This window comes from Benincasa hispida, chromosome 3 (genome assembly GCF_027475165.1).
Source record: "Benincasa hispida cultivar pf3 chromosome 3, pf3_genome.v1.1, whole genome shotgun sequence".
Taxonomy (NCBI): domain Eukaryota; kingdom Viridiplantae; phylum Streptophyta; class Magnoliopsida; order Cucurbitales; family Cucurbitaceae; genus Benincasa; species Benincasa hispida.
In genome coordinates, this window is record NC_143480.1 from 25,940,067 (window position 1) to 25,947,365 (window position 7,299).

Genomic DNA, 7,299 nt, shown 5'->3' on the forward strand with positions numbered 1-7,299 from the left:
CTATGAAGCACATACACAGATACGACTATACGATACGGATACGATCGGATATGACAATTCATCAATTTCTAAAAAACTAAGATACATATACGTCTAAGGATACGTCATTTTTTTAATATATATATTTCTAAAAAACGAGAATACTGATACGTTGAAGATACATTTTCTTTTTCTTTAAAAAAATCTAGGATATAGATAAATTTAGCATATAAGTTAATAACAATAGCACAAAATAGAATACAAACATTGAAATACAAGAAAAAAACACATCTAAGATGTTGAAGTATAATAGTTAATAAAATGCAATAGAAAAGTGACTCATATTACAAAGAAGAAGATTAGAGGGAGAAGTATGAAGATAAACGAAGAACTTATTGTTGAAGATATCCAAATGGTTTATATTTTGGTGGACTTTGTGGGGATTCAAATGTGAAGATGAAAATTAGATGATTCTAGTATAGGATTTGGTCCGTTATTTATTTATTTTTCTTTTAGTTTTGAACTCGAGTAGTGAGCTTTTTAAATAGGTTGCCTAATTTTAGATTGAGAAAAATTAGATGAGTTACTTGTCCTTTTTCTTAAAAAAAAGTACGCATAAAAATAGATACGTCAAATCGTGTGTCAAATACGTATCTGGAAAGTATCTAGAAATATAGATACGTCAAATCGCATGTCAGATACGTATTTGGGAAGTATCTAGAAGTATCAGTATCTGATACTGATCCTCTATGCTTCATAGGTTTGGGGCAACGTTTGTCACATGCCACCACTACCTTAACACACACGTGTCTCCCACCTGCTAGCTCTATTCTTGCACGACCCATTTCCTTTCAATTATAAAACCAAATCGTCCTAACTTTTGTGTTACACTGTTCCTTAACCATTATTATGAAGCTCCTTTTTTGTCCCCACTTTCACTCTCTTGCTTTACTAATAATTTTATTTCACGCATACTTTAGCTTGTCCGTACAAGCCCAGCTCGCCTCTGATCCCCAACAACACCAGCTTCACTATTTGAAATTAAGCCGCCCCTTAACGCTGACTATTATCCTTCTTCTATTTATTTTCTTCTTCGTCCTCCTTTTTTCACTTATATTCGCCTCTTTTTGGAGTTGAATACCGCTTCAGACTTTGTCCTTCGGTTCACCGGTTGAGTGGATCAGTTCGAGACATGCCACGGTTTGGACCCGACCAAGATTCGAGCGTTTCCTGTGGTGGACCACTCCGCAACAAAGGAAATGAAGATGGGAAGGTGTAACAACCCGACCTCTTAGGACAACTAAAAATGGGGATCGTTATTGCATGCATGTATAAATGTTCACATTGAGGGAAAAATAAAATAAAATAATAGGATTTTGGACTACTTAAGTGTATAAAGAAACTATTTTGACTTTAACTCAAGATTTCAAATGATTTTATCTGGGGTACCCCTTAACATGAAATAAATAAAAAATAATAATAGAAAAAAACATGAGAAGACATAAAGGTTCAATACGGAAGCGTTTCTAGTTCCTATGGCACTATCACTGTCGCCCGAGTATCCTTGCCCTTACCTGAAAAATATATAAAGATAAAGGTTGAGTATAAAATATTTAGTAAGATCCTAGTATCGGGATCAGGCTATGTACCCACAAGTAGAAAATGCTGGGCCCATGGCTCAAACAACTACAACTGTTTCAAATAATGAAGAGAAACCAAAAGGACGTACTGTCTTACCTTGACTCACATGTGTAGTGGCTTGATGACACATCGTCAAACATGGAAAAAGAAACATGAACGTGAACCTATCGATCCATGCATGTCTAGCGGTTCGAAGACACACCGCTGGAAAAATAACATAAACGTGAACCTGTCGATTCACGTCTTTCTAGCGGCCCGAAGGCACACCGGAAAAATAACATGAACGTGAACCTGTTGATTTATGCATGTCTAGCGGTCCGAAGGCACACCGTTAAACATGAAACTAGACTCGTTGGTCCTCTGAAATATAACATGCATCAAGGCGAGACGGTAAACGCTCTATTAGTCTGATCATGCATCACATACATAATTTCAGTATTGTTTCTGCTGCACAGATCATATCATAACATAAGTTCAAACATGCTCATAATACTCATAACTATCATGCAACAAGTATATCACAAAGAAAAAATCATGCTTCTAAAGTCCATTAATTATCTTTGTAAATCTAATCTAGGCCGCCTGGTAGGAAGGCCCCGGTAATAGTACCACTTACCCCAAATTTGGTCACGAATATTAGTCCACGAAATTAATCTTCCTTAAAACCTTTCGAAAACTTGAATCAATCTAAATCATACATTGCCAAATTTAATTTAGCGACCACAGTCTAAAATCATGCATCCAAAATATTATAGGTAACATTAAATTCAAGCCGAACTAAATGTGTAATCAAGACCTTTTAAGAAAACTCATAAAACTTACCAAATCCTCCGAAAATCAATCCTTGTAACACTGGACAACTAGGAATGACCTAATCTTCAATCCAAACCCCACTTGCATTGAACATCAACCAAATGATATCAAACTTAATGGGCATCAAAGATATCTAAAACTCATTGTCAAAATCCACTAAGAACTTACCTTTAACTCCAAAATCCTGGCATAACACAACAATCCATGACAGCAGGCGACGACAGGCATCGAGTGGCGACAGACAGCACGGTGGCTGGCAAAAGGGTGAGCAGCAACGCGAACTGCTGGCGAGGAGAGAGGTGTGCATAGGCTCTGATTGACGGACGGCGAGTTTGACGACCCGTGTAGCCGAGTCTTGCGAACAGCGTGGACAAGGGGTTGTCGGTGTAGGACAGCTCGACACCAGTCCACGTGAAGGATGGGGGCATGGCTAGCGACTCCGATGCATGGCGACTCGAAAGCGGCTGGAAGTGTCAAAGCTTGCGGCGGCGGGAGGCGCTGAACTTCGCGACGGTTGGAGCTAGGGTTTCTGGCGAGTTAGGCAAGGAGATCGGGGGTGGGGGGGGGCTTCATTTTTCTTTTATTTTTTCAACCTTATGCCAATAAATAATAATCAACACTCTTTCCTTTTCCCTTTTAAATTCCAAATCCCACACCTCTCTTCCAAAATATATTTTAAATCTTCCAACAAAACAAATAGAATTAACTCCATAAATAATCAAATCTCCATTGCAAGCCCAAAATAAAACTTAATTAATTCAAAATAATTAAATTGTATTTTAACTTAGCCAAATACAAAAATCTCAGATTCTGATTTATCCAAGTAGTCCAACATAAATTAAAGCTTAATTACAAAATAAATCGGGGTGTTACATTCTATCCCCTTTAAGAAACTTTCATCCTCGAAAGTCCTAATCCTGAAAATGCTCGGGATCATACGCCCTCACGTCATTCTCACGCTCCCGCGTTGCTTCCTCGAACTGATGATTCCGTTAAAGGACTTTCACCAATTCTATCTACTTGTTGTGCAAAACTTTCACTTTCCTAGCCAGGATTTGAATGGGCTTCTCTTTGTAGCTTATGTTCTCATTCAAATGCAAAGGTCATAATCCATAACGTGAGATGAGTCTGCTCCGTACATCCTCAACATGGAAACATGAAAAACATTGTGAAGTGCAGAAAGGGATGGGGGCAAGGCCAGTCGGTAAGCTATAGAACCAATTCGTTCCAGGATCTCAAATGGCCCTGTGAACCAAGGGTTCAGCTTACCCTTCTTGCAAAATCTCAACACCCCCTTCATAGGTGCCACTTTCAGAAACATTTTTTCACCAACCTCAAACTCCAGATCTTTACGCCTAACATCAACGTAACTCTTCTGCCTACTTTGAGCCGTCAACATTCAGGCATTAATCTTTTGTATCGCCTCATTCGTGGTTTGTACTAACTCGGGTCCTAGCAATTTTCGTTCACCAACCTCATCCCAGCATATGGGTGACCTACAACTCTTCCTATAAAAGGCCTTAAGTAGTGACATGCCAATGGTTGCCTGATAACTATTATTACGAGCAAACTTTATCAAATGAAGGTGAGAGTCCCAACTTCCTGAAAACTCTAACGCACAAGCACGTAACATATCCTCCAGTGTCTGGTTTAAACACTCTGTCTGACCGTCAATTTATGGGTGAAAAGGCGTACTGAAATCCAAATGAGTACCCAACACTGCCTGAAGGCTCTTCCAAAAGCTGGAGGTAAATCGAGGGTCCCTGTTAGACACGATGGACACCGACACCTCATACAACCTTACCACCTCTTTCAAATACAACTATGCCCACCTATTCACTGAATATGTGGGCTTTCCTGGGATAAAAAGTGCTAACTTGGGGAGTCTGTCCACTATTGTTGGGTTTTATGTCCTAAAACTCGTGGTTTGTAAACAATAGAACTTATTTTGAAAATTCAATAAGATGTAATTGAATAGATATTTTGCTTGATGGAAATCCAATAAACCTAAAAGTGACTATTGGATGAGTACTTGAACTTCATGTGGAGAAATAAAGATGGATCAGGTTCGAGTAAATAGTCAAAATGATCTATAGTATATGAATAAGGTTGGGTACCTTATTTTGGTAACACTGTTGGATGCGGTCTGCTCTGTAGTTGTTATAAGAAGTTGTAAAGTGCTTCAAATAAAGTGATTCTAATTTATTCATGTTGGGACATGAGAAGTGGGGGTGTCCTTGTGCAAAAGGGCTTGTACAAGATCAGACCACGAAATTAGTCACTCTTACTTTATAACACTATTTACTGTTTAAGACTGGCTATTTTAAAGCGATGACCTAGGTAACTTGACCTTAATCCTGAGCTAACTATGAACTCCTGTTTATTTGGAATTATCCTTAGATTTGCATAGTTCAGGGTTGGCTCAACAGCGTCGACTCAATAAACCTCCCATTTCAGTTGTAAGACCGATAGATAGCTAGGGACATAGGGTGCAAGAGGAAATTCACTCCTACCCGCTTTTAGGGATAGTAGAGAGGTTGTTCCCATAAGTGCTGATTCTGGGTCTTGAACAAGGGACCTCGCCCTCTCACTGGCCTGAGAGGGACTATGTTTTGTTGATTATATCACAAAAAAATTGTTAATTAGGGGATCAGTGGGGACTTAAGGAACAAGAGGTAATTTCACGAGTAAAACAGAGATTCGACCCAATCCTTATTACGAACAACCTATGAAGGGTTGACTTACTAATCATGGTTATATCGAGTGGACATAGTATATCTACAGTGAGGGGAGTTTGATGCATTGTAAATGTGATGCGATTATGATATGAGTTGCAGTGATATATTATGTGTTGCACATGCAAGTTTTCCTAATAAGACTCAAGTATAAGTCTCACTAGGTTTCCTTGTAAGTCTAGGGTCGAACACGGGGACTATTGAGTAAATATGCGACAAAAAATTTGATTCACTTCGGTGGCGAAAAAAATAAGTTGGATGGTGTTTTGTTTAAGAATATTTCCTATGCAATGGAGCTCGAGTAACGAGTTGATGAAATCGAGAATTACAATAAGTATGCGATAAACGGGTTGAGAAGGGGTTTAGCTAACACTTCATAAGATTGCGTACAAATTATGCGATCACGCTAGACATAAACAACAGCATGGCATCTCTCAATGCAAATGCCATAATTCCTATTTCTAGGACGCATGCAATGTATATGAAAATGTCAATAGACTTATGTCTAAGTCTCTATTCTTGTCTATGCGATGATGAATGATGCACACATACACAAGGTGCATATTATCATATCTTGTTTCTAGGGTGTATGCGATACGTTAATAGCAATAAAACTTATGCTATCTCTTGCTTATGCGGTTCTAATCTGACTCTCTCAAGTTTAGATTCTTTCTTGAGACTACTCTCTCAAGTATCTCTAAAGGGTGAATGATGCATACATAAGAGAAGCTGATCACATAAAGTGTAAATCTTTGGTCATGCTGGCTAAGTACTTCTCAACCCATTTGGAAATTTGGCTACTCATGCGAAGTATGAAGAGATTGAACATAAGTTGAAATGAGATTTCCATTTTCTATAAATAAAATGCAGAATACAGAATAGCAATGGAATGTAGAGATAAAAAATCCGGTAGCAATGTCTTTCTTCCCGTGGCCTTTTACACTGCCTTTTTCATTCCAACTCTGTGTAGATGAATATCCTTGCTATCGCAAGTGTTGGCCCTCTCTCCCTTTGTAGCGCTTCCCGGCAATCTTTCAAGCTGTCCAGGAATGAGATCTCAGCTTCTTTGTCTCTTAGCTCGTCTCTATCTTCTAAGTATAAGTATGAATATAAACAGACTAACAGCTCTCTATCTTGTATATGGTCTAACTTGTTAACCCCAGTGGCCTTCGGTATTTATAGACCTTAAAGTGAAGCAGCCTTGCTCTCCAATGATTGTAATGATGAACGGTCATTAAATTTCCTGCTCTGATGCTATATTTAATGGTAACTGAAAGTTGAGTGTACTTGCTACAGCGTTGCTTTAACAGCTTCTCAACTAAATTCGGATTCGACCGTCATCAGCTTTCTGTCCCATTATGATTTATTATGTTGTCACCTTGATGTGTCGTCTTTATGCGGCTACCTTCTTGAGGAACTTCTCACGATTGCATATGATCGCATGACTTTGCGATCACAATCTTCTCAGTGCATGTGGACGCCTAATTCCTTAAATCGCAATTTTACTTGCGCCAACACATTTTTCCTGCACAGAATAAGTAAATTAGCTGCTTTTATGCGATGGGCGCATACGATCGCAATTTTCTCAGTTTAACCCTTTTGGACATGATTTTGTTTATTTTTATCGTCACATTCCCTCATTGTTTTACTTATTTGTTCTGTAATAACGTTCATTTCTACCCATTATCACACCTCCAAATTTAAAACAATGCTTGTCCTCAAGCATAAACTGAAGATTTTCTTTAGAGAGTCAACCACCTTTTCCCTACCTAGATTTCTCGAGGTGCCTTATTCAAATTTTATGAACCAAAATCTTCTTAATTTCTATCCTGATCTCTTCCTAAAATATTTCTAATACTTAGTGATCGCAAGTTTAACCTTTAAAAAGACTTTATTTGTTTCTAGGACATCGAATGATTTATTTCAAAACTTTTTCCAACCAGGGTGTTTCAAGTCATTTTTATCCTTGCGTGGTTTAGGTATTCTTTTTGTGACCTTGCGCTGATCCAAGTGTCTAGCCTTCGTTTTGGCTTGCCCCACGGGTGTCATGCGAGCATCCAACTATGAGCAAGACGCTCTTTCTCTATCTAAACTCATGCCCATTTGGCAGCGGAGTTACGATCACTTGATT

At 38.6% G+C, this 7,299-nt stretch overlaps 1 long non-coding RNA gene across 1 annotated transcript; it reads right to left on the reverse strand.

Annotated features, from left to right (window-relative positions):
- Window positions 1–1,371: 1,371 nt before the first annotated feature.
- Window positions 1,372–2,976, reverse strand: LOC120074425 (uncharacterized). The gene is made up of 4 exons (XR_016528695.1): window positions 2,602–2,976; window positions 2,443–2,513; window positions 1,717–2,067; window positions 1,372–1,553 (listed from the first exon to the last, which is right to left on the reverse strand). It is a non-coding gene; the product is annotated as an uncharacterized LOC120074425 (long non-coding RNA).
- Between the last annotated feature and the right edge of the window lie 4,323 nt (window positions 2,977–7,299).